The following is a 23,593-nucleotide window of genomic DNA, read 5'->3' as shown; positions in this document are numbered from 1 at the left end:
CGCTACTGAGATTACTGAATACAGCACTCCCAGAGGCATACTTCTAGGTGGGTGACATCATCCGCAAAGGCAAAGATGCCGATAGGGAATGTTTAGAGAGTGAGCGGTCTGAAAGCATATTACTGTCCCAAGATAGACGTACACAAACACGGCAGTGCTGTCATCAGGCCAACTAAATATCTACGGAGCACTACAACACTAAATAGATACGGGATGCACCACAGACAGTACACCCTTCGAGAGAGCAACCAGTGTGTTCAATGTAGGCATCCATCGTGACATTGAAAATGGACATCTGTTGCCTGGATGACCACCATGGCTATACAGGATGTCAATGGCCATGCCCACATGCTTAGTATCACACGTCTGTTTGGAATGTACTGTGTGTCCATCTACACAACGGCGTACTGGGCATGCTCACACACTTAGTTGCAAAGGGCCATCTTGCATGCACACGGAGTCTAATCACGGAAGGGCGCAGTGTGGAATGTACTGTGTGTCCATCTACACAACAGCGTACTGGGCATGCTCACACACTTAGCAGTTGCAAAGGGCCAACTTGCATGCACACGGAGTCTAATCATGGAAGGGCGCAGTGTGGAATGTACTGTGTGTCCATCTACACAACGGCGTACTGGGCATGCTCACACACTTAGCAGTTGTAAAGGGCCATCTTGCATGCACACGGAGTCTAATCATGGAAGGGTGCAGTGTGGAATGTACTGTGTGTCCATCTACACAACGGCGTACTGGGTATGCTCACACACTTAGCAGTTGCAAAGGGCCAACTTGCATGCACACGGAGTCTAATCACGGAAGGGCGCAGTGTGGAATGTACTGTGTGTTCATCTACACAACGGCATACTGGGCATGCTCACACACTTAGCTGTTGCAAAGGGCCATCTTGCATGCAGATGGAGTGTACACACAGAAGGGCACAGTACAGAAGGGCACAGTAAGGTATACCTGTCCTCACGCACAGGGCGGTCACACATGCAGTGACCTGTACACACACAGCTGCCATCACAGCTGTCACAGGTGCAGGTCACACATGTACACACTGCAGTGTACACTGTAGCTGTCAAGTCAGCACCATGTTGTCAGTGCATCACTACACAGCCTTACGGTCCCACAACACCATGTGACACATGACCACTGGGCTGTACAGCGGTGTACACCAGCTGTGCAGAGTACACATGTACCAACAGGGATCCAACAGGTGTTATGCATTGCAATGATACCAGTATACAAGAACAGGTCGGCTCAAGACATACCATGGCCCTTACACAGCTGTGACACCTGACTGTTGCTGTACACCAATGAACACACATCTGGGTATGTCATACATGTGATTGTGTGGATGTATGCATGGACTGCACACACAACACATACATACATAGCCTTTGATGTACCTCGTGCATAACACTGGCCTAATCAATGCTACACACGTGAATGGAAGGTGGGCCCATGTCTGTTGAATGCTCACACTACAGGGGGTAGCAGTGTTGACCGGGACACATACCCTTGTACTGGTCGCCTGTGACACCTGTGATATCATACTGCAGTCCATGTGTTATGTATGTCAACACACATGTCCAACAATAGCAATGCATACAAACATGGCAACAGGAGACACATGTGACATCTGTACTGTGCATGCAGCAACCATGCATGTGCAGTGGCCGATGTCCGTAACATAGTTGCACCTACCTACGACATGCAGATCCAATGCAGACCCATCATTGACACCTGTATACGGTGACATACAAACAGCACGTATGGAGGGATGTGTGTACATAACATGGTGAACCACCTGTCTAGATGTATGTGTGCAGGGGGTGGCTCACAGTTGTGTCACACACCATCCTATCATGCCATGTGCAAACAGTACGCTATGTCACTGTTACGTGCTGGTGCTGACATAATACATACACAGCAGTCAGATGTTAACAACTATATGTCACATGGCACCTGTTACACCTACAACCTCCTGTGTGCATATAGCAGCACATTTGCCAGATATAGCGTTGGTACACATAATGCAATCAATACCGCTGCATGTCTATCAAACGTGTCATCATATGGCAGGTGTATCATTCCCAGCATTGCCATGTGTGTCCGAATGTGTGACCAGGAATGCCACATATCACGGGGAATATGTCCCAGTTGCTACACATCCCTGTACACCATTGTAGAGATCTGTACATACGTCAGTGTGGGAAGCATGACGTCGGCCGGTGAGGTGCATCACACACGTCGGCTGTCCGTATACACATGTGTGGTCACCACAGTGTGTGTGTGTCTGTATGTATGTCTGGTGCTTGGTGTGAGGGTGTATGCTAATATACGGTGGGAAATGATCACTAACCCCACATGGTGACTAACCCGTAATGGTGATGCACTGCACAACCCTGTTGATGCCATAGGTCCCAGCCATACTGGCTGCCTGTGCATGTCCCTTCTCTGTGACACATTGTGTGGGTGCATAGTACTGTGAGGGTGATGACCACACAGGCAAGGGTCCCCACCTGCACACTATGGGGTGTGCATTATAGTGGTGTACACCCCGTGAATGCGGCCATGTTCCCGTACTGTTACAGGGTCCTACTGCTGCACAGTGTGGCCTCCAGCTACCAAGTGACACCGACACCTCACATCATCATTGGCCAGGCCACTGTGTACAACCCCTGCACCATGTTACCATACCTGTAATGTGTCCTGCTATGTATGTCACGTCTCTGTCCAGTGTAGCCTGTGGCAGTGACCACATGCGTCAGGTGCAGTATATGTGCGGACATCTGTGTCATGTTGGTGTGTCCAACAGTCAGGTTGAGGGTACATGTAGCATGCTGATATTGCCAGACGTGCCTGTGAGTAATCCACAGTTACATGTGGGGGACTGCAAACACTGCTACCTGTAGGCACATGCAAGTACACCATAGGAGGGACCCAGGGTATCACAACCAACATGGTGCTACAGATGTAACCGAGACACATACCGTGAACACATCACAATGCATGCTGCACCTGCACTACATGGTATGACTGATGCATGTCGACAGTACACAACCTATGTCACATACACATCTCTCAGTATTCACACACAACCACTGCAACATACACATCCCTCACTATGCATACACAGGTAATATTACATACACCTCTCACTATGCTGTTCACCCTGTGCATCAGAATATTTGTGCATAACCCTGCACCGATGGTGTGGATGACAGGGATGCAGCACAGGCTTCATCATATGCACAGGGTGATATGTTTGCCAGGAGCATAGGCTGCACCAATGGATAACATCATGTGTGTGTGTAAGGGCCAGTGAGTTGACTGGACATGTCTGTGCAGAATGCATGTGGATGTTGTGGAGCCCTATAGTTGTGTTTGCTGTGTGCGTGTATGTGTGTACACAGTTCTGCCATTTGTAAGGCCTACACGGGGTATAATTGACAGCCCCAAATTGTACAGAGCAGGTTGTACAGCTCACTGTGTCCGTCCACGGCCACGTGACCTGTGCCTGCCTGGGGTTGCAGGGGCACTACCAGGTGGAGGTACAGAGTGGCTACTGTCCGACGACACATGTCCACTGGAACTGTGTCCCCGCTGAGACCATCCAGGGCCACGTCCACATGGCCTGCTGTGTCCTGGTGTTGACAGCGCAGCACCAGCTGCACTGCTACTGCTACTGGCACTATGGGAGCGGGGATGTGAGGTGGCACGCTCACGTTGACCTACACTAGGTGGTGTTGCTGGCCTACATCCACGTGGCCTACGCCTCACTCCTACCAGGTGTTCCAGCACAGACAGCTCCCGCTCGCGGATTGCCATGCCTCGGTCAAGGATTCTGACCATTTTCACCTAATCGCCTATCCAGAACATTAGCAATCTGCTGTTGAGCATTTGCCAATGCCTGGATGTTGTCATTTAGGGTATGGATAGCAGCCCTCTGCAGCCTCTGCCCTTCACTGTTCTGCCATTCAGCATGTGCCTGTGCCACCATTACAGTCTGGAACATGCGTCTGGTGATACCAGCTGCTGTGCTCTGTCCTGCAGGTGCATGTCTGCCAGAGGTCCTCCTACGAGCAGCACCGGCCACATTCCTGTGTGGCACATCAGCAGTCATTACACTGACACCATGGTGTGTAGACACACCTTCTGTAGCCACCACACGTTCCTGTTCCACGCTAACAGACGCTGACTGACCTTCCTCTATGGCCACTGGTGATGCGGTATGTGTTGGCAGCTGAACTGTGTGCGGGGAAGAGGGGGACATAGCTGGGATGGTAACCATTGGCACAGATTCATCTGAATAATGTCACAGTCTAGATGTGAGATGAAAAACACAATAGTAATAGCGTAGTCAATAGTTTAATACCCGCTTTCGTCACTGGACTTCATCAGAATACAACGAAAACCACAGTTCAAAGCATTTAAATACTCAAACAATTTACAAACAAATTAGTCAATTAAAAATCAATCAATTAAATTGTTAAAACCTAGTAAAAACCCCATTTACTTTAACTAAGAAACTCAAAGGAATCAAGTCCCTTGTTGACATGTAATTTCCTGTGTGTTCATCCCCTGACAACCCTGCCTGAACCTCATGCATATGTTCATCACCGCTAGTATCTGTGGGGACACTAACATCAGATGGACCACAGGAGGGTAATGCACCTACATCACCTGTGAATGCAAAGAAATACTGTAAAGTACAATAGACACAGACACACACACAGACACACACACAGACACACACACAAACACAGACACACACACACAAACACAGACACACACAGACACACCATGCATGTGATTTGTCAGATGGCATGCAGCATGCCTGCGATACAGCAGAGGGCATGCAGCTCAGACATTAATAGTGTTAGTAAGCATACCTCCCTGGGGTGCACACTACAGCAAGCAGGTGTCATATCAGTAGCCATGCAGTTCACACAATCATGGTAGCATGCATGCATCCCCGTGATACACCATGTGGCCCAGAACAAGATAACAGTACACATGGCCGACGTGACCTTGACATGTAATCTGCTGACATGTGCATTAACATGCATACATGTTTGACACAATGGTGTCCTGACACATGTACAGCATCATAATGGGCTTCACATTGCAGTGTTGTGTGTATGCCCTACAGATAGAATGCATGTTTAGCAAATGTGCATGAGCATGGGAGGGTAGTGTGAGGCGTCTACATTGCTATACAATGTGAATTACAGACACTGTGCCATTGCATGGCAACATGAGGCATCTATGTTGCTGTAGAATGCATAATATGTACAGATTGCATAGCCATAACTGCAACACAGTCATGATGTTCAACAGATCATATATGGTAGACTTCAGTGACACCTCCAGTAGCTGTGCACAGGCTTTTAGGTTGTCCAGTGTACCACATCAACTGTATAATCAGTCAACTAAGGCTATAATTGGACCATGTGTGGACAATGTGCAACAGGGTGTATACACATCCCAAGTACTGTGTGGCTACATGTCTCTGGCCATCCCCCATGGCCATGTGTGCATATGTGTTGGCCAATTGTGTGTGATGGGCATCTTTTCCACATGTCTGTGTTGCCCCATATGACATACACCCATAGATGTCAGATATGTCACAATCCACAGGGCTATGCAGACAACGGGTTGTATGTTTGGTATGTGGGGTATAGGTCATGCGATAGTGTGACAATATTGCAGACAGAACACTACATGTCTGGGACATGTCAGGTGGCACATCACAATGTGTGCACCCAATGCAGGGGCATATGAAACAATGGTGACACCTGTGGGCTGCCCATATCACAGCTCACTGTGTGGTACTGTGTGCGTACCACACATGTTGTTCCAATGCATACTACATATGCCTCCATTGTATAACACCTCCACCGTTGTATGCACAGCTGACCACACATGTCACAATGACAAGTACTGTGGTTTCAAGTCGGTGTATCATTACATTTGTATATATTGCACATGGGTGGCCTGTGTGAATGAAGGGTGGTGCGACCTGCATATCATGATTGGAGCAAACATCAGGTGTGCAAGTGTTAACTGGCCACATGGCAAATAGATCTACACTGTAACATGCCTGATACTGATGACAGTCTCACCTGCAATGGACTCATGTCTGTGCGGCATGCCAGAGGTACCTGTATAGGGGTGACACACCAGTATGAACATTATCCATGACTGTATGACAGCCACAGGTTGCACTGTGCATGTGAACACATTCACCTGTGTAATAGCATATAGTATGCACATGTGTGCATACACAACGTAGCAGTATGTAGTATGCAGCATGTGTGTCCACATACCTTGCATATGTTGTTACTTTACATAATGTACAGTGACATATGCAACTACATGGGATATAATAGCCATATGTGCAGTACTGACTTACCAGGCAACTCCAGGCTCATTGGTTGGGAGACACCCACCTCCACGATGGCAGCTAGTGTTTCTGGATGATGTTCCCTGGGTGTCCCCAGACTGGCCAGTAGCTCCTCGATGTGTGTGTGAGTGGGGGCTGGGTTGGTGGCCCACCACCTGTTCCACCTTGTTCCCTGGCGATTGCAGTGGCACGCTGATTTGCATGACGTATCAAGTCCATGCAGTGTCTGCGCACCTGCTGGTAGGTGCGGTTATGGCCACCGACATCGTTCACCCTCCTGCGTAGATCCTGCTACAGGTCATCCCGCTGCTGGGCATGCTGTGGCACATGGCTGAACAACAAGTCATAGTTGTCATGGAGCTGTGGGATGAGGACATCATCCTCCTGGTGGGTGTATGCTGGGAGGCGTGTACAGGGCATTATCTGTAAGACATAATGATGGTGACAGGTCACAGTTTCAGAGATGTACAGAGATACTGCTGCACATACATTTCTATGACATCTACTACATCTACACAGTTATCTTTGCAAAGCATCATGACACTGACACGACTGACGTGTTTGTGTCACACATGTCACACCCATTATGCATTGGATATCATCACCATATATGTGTGTCACCTCATTACAGTGTTCATACTCCATGAAAATGCTGTCTTGCTGTGGGCATGTCTATTTGCCTGCACTTGTGTTCTTACCTATCTGCACATGCCTCGATGTGTCCACGGTACTACTGTTGACCTGGATGCTGTGTATATGTCACATATCAACACAGACACAGCCGTAATGGACTTGAGCAGTGACAATGCACACATATGCATGGACACATGTACATGCATGTGTTTTGCCATATACATCTACACAGCATTGTACAACTGTTCAACATCCTGCCACGTATCGCCTGTATTGCACATGTGATAGACATGGGACAATGGCTAGTCAGACGACATTCACAGGGATGGTTATCAACTATAGCATGTGCGGGCATGGTTTCCAAGCTGTAACAGATAGCCATTGTGCCACCGCAAGGTGCATCAGTGCCACATTACTGATCCAGTCAGTTGATAGTACATCTACCATGCGGCCATCACACCATGTATGACTGGGATGACATGTGCAGCTTTGATGGACAGGGTTGCATGGTATGGCGGGAGTATGTCACATATATGGTACAGGGATCTGTCCAGCCTGTGGCGATCCTAGTGTTAGGACGGTGGATGTCCATGACATATGTCTTATACATCAGGATATGGACATATAGCATGTCCATCATCATGGTGTAGCAAATGTCCTTCTGCAAGGTAGACAGCATGCTGCATAGTGGAGGTGAGCATTGTGAAGGCTGGTATCGCACATCCATGCATAGCCATTACCCCTTACAGGTGGTATGTGATCCAATATTGGTCACCACAGTGCTGTATATGCCTGTCCAGTGATCTCCGTGCTCATGGATGGCACCCTGACATGACATGGGTACCTCATATGACTACCTAAGGGGCCTGGAGACATCACCATGTTGGGGGGTGCACTGCACAGCACCATCCCTTACAGTGTCCATAATGTTGACCACAGCCTAGGTAGTAGTTTATGGGTACAGGGATGTTCACCTAGCGGTGACACTGCTGGTATCATCCATCAGACTGTGCACATATGTCACACACCTCACCCACACAGCCCATTCTGTATGTTGTTCACAACACTGACACAGCTATACTGATAGGTCATGGCCATTCACAGCCTTTCATACACAGATGCCTAACATTTGTCTGTGTGGTATGGGCTACAATGAGGGTGGGGTACAACACATTAACCCTGTTCTACTGTAGCTGGCACTGGTGTGCTGTGCACATGTCACTCTTGCACCATTTGTAGTTGTGAGTCTGTCAACAGGCCACTGGTGGAACACTCCTGTGACATGCAAAGGTATTTGTAATCAAATATCCGTGCTGTCTTGTACATCTGTACTGCTAACATCTACAGTGCTAATGGTTCATGGACATGCACACCATACTCAGCAGGGTTATATTGCGGTGCCACCCTAAATGACAGTCATCACCACTTGTGGGTTGATATTATCCCAACACCCTATCTGTATTGTATGGTAATGCTAGGCACTTGTTCAGAACTTGTGAGCATGTCATGACCTACTGATTACTATAGCACCCATTCCACACCATTTCCCACAGGTACACTGGCTGTCCTACACTTCCCAGCTTGCTTAAGGTACGACAGCTGTTGTACACACGTAACGCACATATCCTGTGGGACATGGTTGTATATACAGGCATGTCCAACTGTCACGTACCAGTGCTACTGCCTGTCTATATGAGGGATATGTCATACATGTGGCAATAGAGCAATTGTCTCATGTACATATTCAATGCTCACCTCCCAACATACGGCACTACAGCCTGTGGGGGATGCACTTCTGCAGCCGTGCTGGGGGAATAGCTCTCAGGTGTACCTCATTACGAGGAACGTACCTCATCTGGGGTTCTAAAAGGTTCATGTTCCTCAAGGTTCCACATTGGAAGGGTCTGTCACACATTCATTGTTGTAAATAGTTTACCTGCTAGCCATGGCTAAATAGATGGGAATCATATTAATTCATTGGAATATCTTTTTTATACGTAAGACCAGCCTATTTTAGCCATCATATGCCCTTCCTAGTTGAAGCTGTTAGTAAGCCAGTTGTAAGTGTTCCACGTTTTGCCCATTTGTCACACAGTATGAGGGCTAATGTTCCTCAGTTTGGGGACAGGAGGTTGACAGCTATGGCTGGGGGTAATGCTGCCACCAACCCTGACTGCACCTGACAGTCATTTGGGGATGTGTAACATTCACAACACACCCCACCCATCACATAGTCTCAAATGATCTACACCACTGGCCACACCTACGAGGACAACTTGTGCAGTATGTCTCCATTCTCACTGTAGGCACCAGAGGTAGCCCCCATCATGGAAGACAACATCACCAGCTTATAGCCCACAGACTCATGTGTGCCCATCACATACAGCCAATAGTGAGTTATAACATTCACAACACACCAGTCATAGCTGACTCTGTAGGGAGTCACACTGCAGTTCCACACAGCAGGCTACACAAGGCGTTAGTCGCTTACATCTTGCTGTCGGGTAACTGCTTCTGCAACATAACCTATGCACCCATGCCACACCTCACCAGGTACGATATGACTGTCATTCTCCATGTTAGTGTGACTGCCCTGTGATGCCACTTCACAGACTACGTGTGCAGGGACATGCAATAGCTCACCAGTCTTATAGCCCTGAGGGTGTGGGCCTAGCCCTGGGGAGCATTTTGCATTCGTTCAGACACGATACCACTGTACAATGACCGACTGTGTCACTTCAACAGTTGCCTATGCTCCTATTGTCATGCCACAGGCATGTGGTATCTGTCCACTATGACTGTCCTGGTCAAACACAAAGCTGTGGCACAGATGACTTGCACCTGTCAGCCCTGGGAGTACAGCTCACATGTAAGGCTCTTGCTGCTTCTATACTGCCTGTCTTGCACAGTTTCCAATAACTGTCACCGGCAGGGCGGTAACTGGCAGGCACGACATGGGGTCATGTGACACAATGCTTGCATCTTCCTCTGTGACGCGCAGGCAAGGCACACCTTATAATGCACCACTCAAACATCTCTGCAGTGACTGGGACCTGCCTCTAGGCTCTGCAGAGCACACCTGCAATGACAGGTTATAGACAGACCATACCTTTCAGGCACATACCTGGACCGGCACACCCACAGCTGAGGGGTTCCCATATCCCACTATGTTTTGCACACATCCTGGCAAGTTACTTAGCACAATGCATCAGAGGTGCTCCACGTGCAACTAACTGTGTCCGGGACCGCTATACACATTGTAACAAGCGACAGAGTCAACATCATACCCCACGGGTAACATACCTTCTATGTTGGTATAGTGGACAGTGGGCCTCAGACAGCTACTACTGATGTGTGACTGACACTATCCCACACTTCACTGGGATAGCCATTCATGTACTGACACATCCATGGGTCATACCCTCCGCTCTGCTGGATCAACCCATACACACCACCTCCAAGACCTACATTACCCTTGGCATGAACACTACCACCATGTGACTGGTGTTACACACCTGGGGTTATCCCCTCATTGCTGGATTCCGAACATATGCTAATCGACCTCGTTAGCCACATCCCGGCAACACACCCATCACAGCATACACAGTACATGAGTACTACAACACCTACTACAGAAGTCTGCTGACAGCGGTTGTTAACATCATGACACCCGTGCAGATGGACAGTGCACATACAAATGCTGACACATACCCCAGTGCACTTCATTACCATGTACACAACTGCATGGATCATGCTATTCCACACAGAGCCATGATGGTACACACCAGATAACAGACGCCACTCTGGTGGTCATGTTCCATGGACATATGATGTACAACAACAGGTGTAGGCTGTTGCACAGTGGTGTACATTCCCATGTGTGGGGTGGCTCACTGGTTAGCCATGGTGGGGCCACAGGGTCCCTCATCACATACTCCAAGACTAGCTACGTAAACATGACTGCCACACATTCCGGGGTGTACCACCAGGCATTATGGTGGTATGTCAGTATTCCATGGCAACACCCACATCTGCTGTCACATACAACAGTCACTCAGGAACATTGCAGACCCAAGTGTTGTTGGCAACATGCTGGAGGATGGATTCAATGCTGACATTACACCCTGTCACTCACTACAGGGCCGCAATCCATACATGAACATTGTGGTGTCCCTGTGGTCACACCTACACAGTACTGACCTACACTCTATATGTCCTGGGACACTGGCCCCATGTCACCTTCCAACGTCCCAGGCTGTGATGTCCACCAACCTCTGAATTACATGTCTCCCCACTAGGCCACCATATTCAGTAATAGCCTTGTTTCAGACATTGTAGCCCCCGAATGGCACACAGCAGCATTTATCACACTACACACAGGTGGCACCGCATTGCATGAGTGGGACTATAGTCCTACACACCTGACTGGACTGTTCTGCATGGCTATGGGGCACATCATCAAGGACGTCATTCACAGAGACATTGTTGGGCTCCCGTCCTTTGCTGCCACCTGGGTTGGGCTTGTTAAGGCCAGAGCATGGCCCCTACACATGGTGGACTCCTTTCATACAGTTACCAGGGCAGTTGCTGATGGTATGGGACACCACACATCCTACATTGTCCTCTCATTGCTTTTCAGCACCATTCCCCATTCTGGTATTGATAACATACACATCCACCTGCACATCGTACCCTGTGTCTCAGGATGTTATGCTATGTGGCTCATGGACAGGACACACAGTGAGGCCAGCATACCATAGTACCTACTACATGTCAGGTACATTTGGCATACTACGGTCCTCAGTCATAGGGCCCCTCATGTTCAGTATATGCTTCCCTGCAGAACAGGCTAGCACAGGGGACTTTCCCTGCCTAGCTTTCAAACCCCTACATACCAAGTGCCATGATTGCTCCACCAGCTGATACTGACTCCAACCATACGGGTGTCGTTGTGACAGATACATAATATGACTATCATGGCATCAAGCTGCATGACACAAGGTGCATGCACATCACCTTTGCATTACACCATTCACCCACTGACTATCACATGGATGGTAGTCCCCTACATACATATCACATTGTACATGTTTGCAGTACACACATATGTCGCACCCACTCCTGTGGTTACTGTATTGCCACTGTGGCATGGATATCCTTCTATGTGGCCACACCTATCTGTACTGGGTGTGTAGCTGGTACATAGGCACCCATTGTACCTCTGAACTCAAGACATCTACACACATTCAAGGGTACACCACCCCATTTAGGGTGTACCTTACACAACAGCTACAGCTTTACATGCCACAACATTAACACGCCATGACGTTTATTGAGCTCCGACAGTTTAAATATGCAGCTGCACTACGGACACCACATCTGTACACATTTGCATACTACATACTCAGGGGTGACCTCTGCTGATCAGACAGGGCCCATGTCCACAACATTATTGATGGATATACTCCTCATACACGACATAAGCAGAGGCCACTGTGAGCAACATGCTGATGGATATGTGCACACACGCCACAATGAGTGGGATGTGCTTGTGGGTTACATTCCCAAACCGGACACTCACCATGCTGTGGAACATAAGTCCTATGTACATCACACAGGGACTCTCAGTAGCACTGTTCATGTGATACCTCCCTTGGTGGCTGGGAGACACATGTAGGCCTGGGATCACTGCAGTGGCTGTACTGTGCAGAGGTGCAGGTGACACCTGGCTCTGCTGTTCACAGGACACTACCCTAGAGAGGTGCCAATAGTGTGAACACTGTAGTTGTGCTTAGACATGGACTTGCCAGACTGCATAGTACCCCACTATGCACCTGTGAAGCTATTACATGTCCTTTGTGCATGGTTACTTGGTAGCCCTTCCATTTAGATTAGCTATCATGCTATTACTATGTCCCATACCTACAGGCCATATGTATCCTGTTATTGTACATACCAATAGATGATACCTGTGGTATGCATGATATGCCTGTTATGCTGTGTAGAATATCTGTCATATCTACCTATAATACTATACATTACACATATTTCACATAGTATCCCATAATGCAAAGCATACTTGCACAGCGGGACCACCTTACATATGTCATTAACGTTATATGCCCATACACATGCGTGCTGTGACAGTATATCAACATATACTATCCTCTGCTATGGCACGTCCCTGTTGGACATACCCTACCACTGACGGCGGGTTGTATGGAATTGTTCTGTTTAACGCCCTCATGTAGCATCCCTTGTGGTGTCTGTGCTGTGTACCTTGTGTCCCACTGCTGGACACACAGTTTCTACAAGCGTTAGTATGCTCAGCAAGACATCACTACATAAATACCTTTCCCCACTTTATGCATTGCGGACACGTTTAATTAATGCAAACTAGGCTATACATACAGTAAAACTAATTAATACAGATCATGCTATACATAACCTTACATATCGGGCATTCTACATACCTTGTTGTCGTTACGGCGTTTCATTTCTATCACTCTCACAGTGTTTCAACTGGTATTCGGTATGAGCATACGGTTTGAATGTCTGGCAAGTCATCCTTATATACGTCGATACCTGAAACATGTGGATTCATCTCACCAATTGGTGTTCCTGAGTGACTAATTACTTGCATATCAGCTGTGCAGCTACTCCATTCGCCAATTACGCGATGACAGTGGGGTATAATTGGATTCTCCACTTGGGCATTGCCTATTTGCCCTACCTTCGGGGAGACGGTCTGTATTGTGTTTTGTTATGTGTAACTGCAACTGCTATGCATGGAGACAAGTATAGTTTGGATTCATGTCCCCCGTGGATTGTGTGTGACAGGTAGAGTATTTGGTTCAACATGTGGGTGTACCTGTCATCCCAACGTCTGATGTACAAAGCACAACGAAAAAGTTGAGGTAAAAAACACACCTTTATCAAACACAAAGCTTTCAGGTACAAGACCCTTTCTCAATGATAGACAGAGGTACATTAAAATCAGACATTAAATACACGCCCAACACATCACGTGACCCGCAGCCATGGTCATGTGACTAATACATTAAAATAATTACATTACTTATAATTTTAAGACATAGACAAGTAAAATTAGATAAAATTCATACATACATATATTTGCTTACTTATGTGTACTTATATTTACATGCACATATATATACAAATACATTACCTATATTACTTTAACTTAGTGTGTTGTATTTTTATTAGAACAGGTTTTAAGGAAACATCAAAATTTAATCCAGGGATGTATTAGCTGCTAGCCTTACTATCCACTCATATTCTTTATTATCTAAATGATTACATAAGTCCCTCCTGATAGAGCTAACATCACATTCTATTACTCTAAACTTGAAACTGTGTCTAGAACCACAATTTAAAATATGCTTAGATAGTGCATTAGTCTCCACTCCCTCCTTATACTTGATTTATGCTCTATGATGCGTTCCTTAAGTTTTCTAGTCGTCTTGCCGACATAGAAACAAGCGCATGCCTCACACGTTGCCAAATAGACAATGTTGCTTGTCATACAAGTTGCATGGCACCGAAAGTAAATATCTTCTTAGTGACAGGATGAACAAAACTACTACCACATTCTGAAGAATCAGCTTTCCGTTTGTATATATCACTACAGCAACTACAATTATAACAACTAAAGGTACCATTACCTAGTCCATTAAGGGAAGTAGCATTCACATATTCAAAATCTTTGTAAGCTAGAACATTCTTAATAGTTCTCATATTTCTGTATGTGAACAAAGGAACTTCACCTACAACTAATCTAATATCTTCCTGAGCTAATAGCACCTTCCAGTATTTCCTTATTATAGTTCTGACTGCATATGAAAGAGAGTTGTAAGACATAATAAATCTTACATTAACACTTTTATTTAATTTGTCCATTGGGACAACAACATCTGTACTTGTATTCAAAAATACAGATGAATACATGGAATGCCTATTAGATACTACATGTTCTCTAGCTTCTACCAGCATACCTTCTGGATAGCCACTTCTTCTAAAGTCTCCACAAGCCTCATCAATTTGTTGTAAACACTTGACATTGTCAGCGTTTAACCTACTAACTCTTGCCAGTTGCCCCCTTACTATACCCCTAAAAATATGGGGTGCATGCATACTAGACGCATGCAAGTATCTTCCTGATGAAACTTCCTTCTTAAAAACAGAAGTGTTGATAACATTGTTCTCCTTAGTTAAAGAAATATCCAGAAAATTGACAAATGTCTTAGAATAATCAGCCTTAAAGTGTAGAAAGGAAGTAGTATTATTCAAATATATAATATAGTCTTGTAACTCACTGGATGTTCCTTTCCATAAAAGAAAGCAATCATCTACGAATCTCTGATATAAAACTATATTTTCATTCAAAAAGGTAGTTCCATTACCAACATAAGATTTCTCCCATTCATAGAGAACAATGTTTGCATATGTATTTGCTACTGGGGTTCCCATAGCCACCCCCGTTTGCTGCAAATAATATTCCTTATTGAATATAAAGATATTATTTTTTAAAACTATATCCAACAACATGCAAATGTTCTCTGTGTGCCTAACAGTAAAAGTGGAAGAGTGACTTAAAAATTCCCTTATTGAATTGATGCCATATTCATTTGGTATGACAGTAAATAATGTAGTAATATCTAACACAACCATGTATATATTCTGACAATCCATGTTAGATTGCTTAACTTTTAAATACCATGTTCTAAGTTTAATAAGAAAATCAGTGCTGTCTTTAAGGACAGTTTCACATTTACCCAAAAGTGGTTGTAACTGCCTCTGTAAGTACAAAGAGATAGGTTCTGTTATCCAACCATTTCCTGAGACAATAGGTCTCATAGGGGGATTTTCACATGATTTATGCACTTTCGGAATGCCATATAGTTGGAGAATGATAGGACTAGAAACAGTGAAAAAATGAAAAAGATCCAAAGAGATGTCACCTGACAACTGTAAGTCATATATACACATGTTAACATAACAAATACACTATTTTACATCAGCATATTGTATCAGTTTGTATGCAGTAGCATCCCCAATCAAAGATAATACTGAGCTTATATACTTGTTCCTATCCATTAGAACTATGGAGCCGTCCTTATCAGCTTGCTTTATTACCACATTAGGTTCACTTTTAATTCAGACAATGCTTTGTATTCATCATAAGAGAGATTGTAACGTCCATTAGCTTTTCTATTACTATATACATGTCTTATTTCAGTTTCACATAAGTCATTAAATGCCAGTAAAACTGGAGCATACACTGGTACAAACGTACTACGTCTTTTACAAGCAGTGGAGTCATAAGTATCACTTTTAAACATCACTTTTAGAGCTACAGATCTAATAAACAATTTTAAATCAGTTATAACTTTTACCATGTCTTCCACACTTGTAGGTATAAAATTCATACCTTTGCTCAAAAGAGAATAATGATGTTCATTCACAACAAAGGAAGATAGATTTACTATGCCTGCTACTGCCTTCTGGCTAATTTCAGTTGCTTTGGGGGGCTCTCATTCTTCCTTTTATTGTCCTGCACTACCATATTGTTCCTATGTTTACTTCTTCCCCTCGACGTTGACCTCGAGCTGTTTGAGCGTTCTTTGATACGTTCCGCTTGCTGCAGTTGAAAAGGTTTAAAGAAATTATTTAAAGTTTGTTGTGAAGATCGTAAAGACAACCCAGGCCCGCCTTCATTAGTAGCTGTTGAAGCAGTAGATGTAGAAGCAGATTCAGTAACTGCACAAGCCACAGTGCTACTTAGAGCTGCCGCGCCCTCAGTGATGTCATCGCTATGTGAAGTGGATAGCAGTTCTGGCTCCAAGTTCAAAGCATTAGTTGTTAACAGGGGAAACTCATCTAGGGAATTTAAAGGTGTAGTATATGCTTTCTGCTTCATTGTTGTAGGTACAGATTCACTATTAAAGTTGTTAGGTTTATTCACTTGTGGAACAGTTCTTTCAACTTTAAGCCATGAGAAAATATTACCTGATTGGTAATCTCCCATGTCACGTACAAGTTTTCTTTTTTTCACAGTTTCTAGTCGATCATCCATGGTGGCTAGCCTATCCAACATGGACTGGTAAACAGTTTGCATGGATGAAAAACATGACAAAGATAAAAGTTCATCTTCCAGTGTGAGAATTTCTTTTTTCATTTCATTCTCAATGTCACTAAAGAACTTATTCATAAGTACCATATAGTCATGGCTTAACTTCAAATTTAAGCACTGCCACTGCTTTAACAGTTCAGGATATGTATTTCCATATGAGGGCATTTTAATACCCTCAAACCACGTGGTGCAATACCTTTTTCCAGATAAGCATCAAAGCTAAAACGTTGCCATTGCAAACGCTTATAGGTACCAACCTTCCTTTCCAATATTTGTACTTTATGTTCAAAGTCCAACGCATTAGTAGATGAAACAGTGGTAGTCTTGTGTTGAAGTACAGGAATCTCTGTTGTAACAAGTAACAAAGGATTAATCTCTTTTTCAAAGAGATGCTTTAAACGATTTCTAGACTCCATCTTTGGCTGCTACAGGCTGAAAAACCCAACTTGCAGTATAAAGCACCAAAGGAACACCAAGTATATACTGCTGCAGAGTTAATAGTACAAAGCACAACGAAAAAGTTGAGGTAAAAAACACACCTTTATCAAACACAAAGCTTTCAGGTACAAGACCCTTTCTCAATGATAGACACAGGTACATTAAAATCAGACATTAAATACACGCCCAACACATCACGTGACATACAGAAATATGAGAACTATTAAGAATGTTCTAGCTTACAAAGATTTTGAATATGTGAATGCTACTTCCCTTAATGGACTAGGTAATGGTACCTTTAGTTGTTATAATTGTAGTTGCTGTAGTGATATATACAAACGGAAAGCTGATTCTTCAGAATGTGGTAGTAGTTTTGTTCATCCTGTCACTAAGAAGATATTTACTTTTCGGTGCCATGCAACTTGTATGACAAGTAACATTGTCTATTTGGCAACGTGTGAGGCATGCACTTGTTTCTATGTCGGCAAGACGACTAGAAAACTTAAGGAACGCATCATAGAGCATAAATCAAGTATAAGGAGGGAGTGGAGACTAATGCTCTATCTAAGCATATTTTAAATTGTGGTTCTACACACAGTTTCAAGTTTAGAGTAATAGAATGTGTTGTTAGCTCTATCAGGGGAGGGGACTTATGTAATCATTTAGATAATAAAGAACATGAGTGGATAGTAAGGCTAGCAGCTAATACATCCCCTGGATTAAATTTTGATGTTTCCTTAAAACCTGTTCTAATAAAAATACAACACACTAAGTTAAAGTAATATAGGTAATGTATTTGCGTATATATATGTGCATGTAAATATAAGTACACAAAAGTAAGCAAATATATGTATGTATGAATTTTATCTAATTTTACGTGTCTATGTCTTAAAATTATAAGTAATGTAATTATTTTAATGTATTAGTCACATGACCATGGCTGCGGGTCACATGATGTGTTGGGCGTGTATTTAATGTCTGATTTTAATGTACCTGTGTCTATCATTGAGAAAGGGTCTTGTACCTGAAAGCTTTGTGTTTGATAAAGGTGTGTTTTTTACCTCAACTTTTTCGTTGTGCTTTGTACTATTGACTCTGCAGCAGTATATACTTGGTATCCCAACGTCTGATAACAGAGTATTGCAATCAAAACCTGTAACATGGCTGTTTGTTCCATTATACAACGCCTGCAATTTTGCATGATGCCTTTAATTGTGTCTCTCACACGGTATGTTGAGGGTTCTGCAGATGTAATTGACTGACTGGATGTTTGTGCTGCTATTACAGTCTGTATTGCTTTAGTTTCTAGTGTGGGGGATGTCGGTGGTTGTACGTAACATATACAGGTTTGTGGGCCTTGCATTTCTACATAATCCGTATATATGTGTGTGGGCTCCGTCCCTAATTAGAGAGCTAACAGTTAGTAGACTTATGTTACGGGATTGTACGTTGGGCCGTTGTTAATTGGTTTCTATATCGTCTGCAGGTGAGCTTGCTACTTGTATACCTCCATAATTGCAGCGATATATCAAGGGATATGTGTAAGTGACAGCTATCCCTTGTATTTCTGTCCCAGATATTTGCAGTCATTGTGGTTGTGTTGTTAAAAGAGCCTGTTTGCCATGGGTTGCCACCTTTTCATATGGTCATTGTTGGACACTTGCGGGACACAAAGCGGTGTTTACAGGCCAACACGTAGCCACGGTCAGTACACAGGTTAGCACATACTTTTATCCTCACTACATACCTATTGTTGTGTGACTTTGGCTACTTATCATATTGCATGTAACATTTACGTTTCTTACATACAGGCATAACTATTAAATACGACTGTTACATTATATATGGGACATATTTATGTCCTACCATCTCGGACATTTGCCCTTTGTACTGTTTTATGTCAGGACACACCTGCCCAGGGTGGGGCTGTCCCTCCTACTGTGGGACAGGTAGTAACCCTATGCCTACGGCTAGCTATACCCACACCTACCGTACTGATCTGCCTCTGACTTGGCACTAACAAACACATGTTGCGGACACACACACACATTACAGTCACACAGAGACGCACACGGCACCCTCAACGCACACTTACACAGACTATGGCACTCACAGACACAGTTGAACACAGTAACTATGTGGACCGCGACACCGGCAGCGGTGACTAACTGTCCCTTCATATCATCATACTATTATTCGCGGATGTACTGTTCCGGTACTGTGTTCTATCGGTCTTTCAGCCTCGTGGTTACGCATGTCGGTATGTTACACATTCCATGGTTGGCGGTATCCTATTTATTTGTACCTCCAAGATGTTATGAATGTCGTTGAACTATCTATTATATTTGCAGATATCGCTGAATCCATCTATATCACCATATATCCCTCTATTGCCCTTTCTATCTGTATTATATATATGCATATGTGTACATATATATATATATATATATATATATATATATATATATATATATATATATATATATATATATATATATAAAATATATATATATATATATCTGGCGGGGAACATGACAGGCACACAGCACCACCATATGCTGTAAGACTCATGTACTGTTCAGGTGTTGGCATTCCGTGTTCCACTGGCTGTTGTGTTTACAATGTTTGAGGGCTGCCTATGTAGGAGTCACACATTGGGCCACCTATACATTACAATTTACAGGTGGTCATGTTTGTGTGCCATCCATTTTACTGTGTGTGCAGGTGGAGAGGTGTCAGTCCGTAGGATCCTACACTGTCAGAGTATGTGCTATACGTTCCCTCTTTGCCAAGGCGTAGGCATATTGGGCATGCCTCCGTTTGCCTACTGGGGCTGGCACAGTGTGTTCATGGTCTGAATCCCTCTGTGCCTGTAATGGCCCTGGCAATTGCGGTGGGCTATGAGGGCCTTCACCATTTTGTCCCTGCTGCAGCTGCTTCTGCAGGATCATATTATGTAGCATGGCACATACTATGACGATGTGGGCACACGTGCCTGGAGAGTACTGCAAGGCTCCACCAGATGTATCCAAGCACCGGAACCATGATTTCAGCATCCTGAACACATGCTCTATGATGATTCTGGTTTGTGCGTGTGCCTCATTATGGCGTTCTTGCATGGGTGTGTGTGCATTTCTGATGGGAGTCATCATCCACGGCTCCAGTGCATAGCCAGCATCCCCCACGAGATGGCCATGCGGGATGTCCCCCCTGACAAATACCTGATACAGCTGTGTGGCATGCCAGATATGGGAGTCATGGTAGCTTCCAGGGCTGCCAGCACACACATCCATGATAATGCCCTGGGCATTGCACATGACCTGGCAGTTGATGGAGTGGAATCCCTTGCGGTTTATGTAGCGCCTACCCTGCTCACCGGGTGGTGACTTGATTTGTATGTGCATGCAGTCTATCGCACCCAGTACCTCTGGGTTGTGTGCCACATGGTGGAAGTGGTGCATATTGCTGGCCAACTCCTCCTGAGTTCTGGGGAAGTATATCTGCTCATTGGCATGTGGTAACATGGCATCCAGGAACTGGTGTAGTACCCTGGATGCTGATGCCTGTGAGATACACATTATATCTCCAGTTGGCCTTTGAAAGGTACCTGTAGCTAGTATTCGCAGGCTTAAACATACCTTCGTGTCCACTGGGATGGGTTCCCCTCTGTTGTTTCTGGTTCTCAGGCGTGGCCGGCACAGCTCCACTATTTGCTGTAAGATGTCCCTGTCCACCCTGTAACGCTCTACTATCTCCAGGTCATGTAGCCCCTGGTAGGTTATCCTTGGTCTGAACACTCTCCTTCTCCTCCGAGGCTTGCGGTGGTTGTCGGCATCATCCTCCACAACACCGTCAGTCTCTAACACATGCTGATGTATCACAGCTATGGCAGCTCCCAACATGTACATTTTAAAAGTTCCCCGTGTGTTTACACCTATGGTGCAGTGTTTGGGAATACACAGGTGTGTGTTGGGTGCTTTCACACTTTATACTATTGTGCTGTGAACACCGATGATGTCATAGGGTGTGTATGTACGATCGTAGCTACAGGTTATCTTATGTGTTTTACTGCCGGAACTACTATTGTGGTGCCTTTGGTGTTGAATTACATTTGCCTGCCGTGGATTACCTCTTGACCTTCCCTTTACATTTCTGCACGTTGCACCTACCATTTTCTGGCGTGCATCCTGCAGCCTACTTTCATTTGTACTTTCCTGGACCTGGCGTATCTTGCGTTATGTGTGCTACTGCCGGTCTGCTGTCGGTTTGCTTTGCTCTGCTGTGTCAGGTCTCCTATCTTTGCAATCCAATACCTCCCCTCCTTTCTTTGCATTCAAATGCCTCCCCTATCCTGTTTTGCAGGTTTCTGCAAGCAGACTTGTCAGCTGCCATCGATTGGCCTTCGTGGGTTGATTGGTGTTGATTGCTCATTAGTACTCCAATTACCCTACTTCTGCATTTCCTTCTTTTCTTCCCCTGACCTTCCTGTTTCTGCTATTGTTTGCGGCGCGTTCGTCTGATTACTGGGTTTCAGGCACGTTTTCATCCTCGTACACATGCGCTTTTGGGCACCATGTGTGCTCTCAGCTAAACGATTCCTCCCCACCCCTGTCCTACAGCTTTGCTTAGCAATGGACATGCCAGATTTGCAATGCTCCAATGTGCTTACTGCTGCGGTGGCACACCCCTCTGCTGATGTCATGTATCTCCTCTGAGCCACTCCTCGGTGTTATACCGCTGCGCCGTATGGTACAACCTTCATCCGGTGGGACATTTGCGATTCAGTATTATCTGCCTCATTTGCATTGCATTGACTACTAATTCATAGTTACCGCGCCGAACACTATCACAAGCCCTTAGCAACCCTTGCACCTTGGTTGTGGTGTTCCATGCCTACCATTGTGTATTATGCTGTAAACCTGATTTCTATTACGTTGCGATTTTATGACATTTTTATATTATTTCTTTATGTTACAGCTTCCACACACATTCCCTGCGGTTGTGCTGTGCATTATTGTGGACATGACATTAAATGTTGTTATTTACGTGTTGTGCATCTTTTCTTATGCCATTGGCTGTGTATTTCGCCATTGGCATATGTTAACATTGTGATACCTGGGTCTGGCCCTCTTCCATAGCTCCGATGTTCTGTTTGGGAAAATGTAAACCGTGTTTTTTGGTTTACATTTCCGTGGGCTTACGCTACGCCTGCACCACTTCATGAATCGCTATATGCCTTCATTTGCATGGTGCGACACTGCACATGGGGTGATTAGCATACCTACGCCGGGGGCTGCGCAGATCTGGCATACACCAGTAGTGCACGTGGAATTGGATCGTACCTGAATCGCTCGATGGCCATATTTGGCGTTATAACGCCTACGCTATGCATGCGCCTGGCGCAAGCTTCATGAATCCCGGGGACACTATTTCTGGTTTCTTTTTATATGGCATATTTCTCTTTACTGGTAACCTGATTATTACCAGTATCCACTGGAAATTCTGACACTCTACTAATTTGGTACACCACATTGTCCTTATTTTAATGGCTTTAATCATTCCGATGGATTTATATAATAATGTTTTGCCACATTATTACACCACAGCCTTCTATCTTTCTCATTTTTTTATTTTCTAGTTAGTATTTTTCTTGATAGTTTTTAATTTCTTCATTTACATATTCTGTTTCTGCTTTTCTTATTTTCGTCATCTCCAGGAACTTTTTGTACTTTTATTAAGTTTTCATTCTCTTCCTTTACCCGCTTTAATATTCAACAACTTTTAAAGAAGCAGAACAAACAACTGGATTTAGTAACCCCAATCCCCCCTTCGTTTTCGCTCATATACAACACACTTCTTTTAACTGGGTTCAGTCCTGATCCAAATATGAAAGAAAACACCTTTTCATATTTGTGAGGGGTCATATAAACCTTGACATATATGCTCTTCTTCCA

The sequence above is a fragment of the Protopterus annectens genome, chromosome 6.part0, assembly GCF_019279795.1.
Source record: "Protopterus annectens isolate FY-2018-M chromosome 6.part0, PAN1.0, whole genome shotgun sequence".
NCBI classification, from domain to species: Eukaryota; Metazoa; Chordata; order Ceratodontiformes; family Protopteridae; genus Protopterus; species Protopterus annectens.
Note: the sequence above shows the minus strand (reverse complement) of the source record.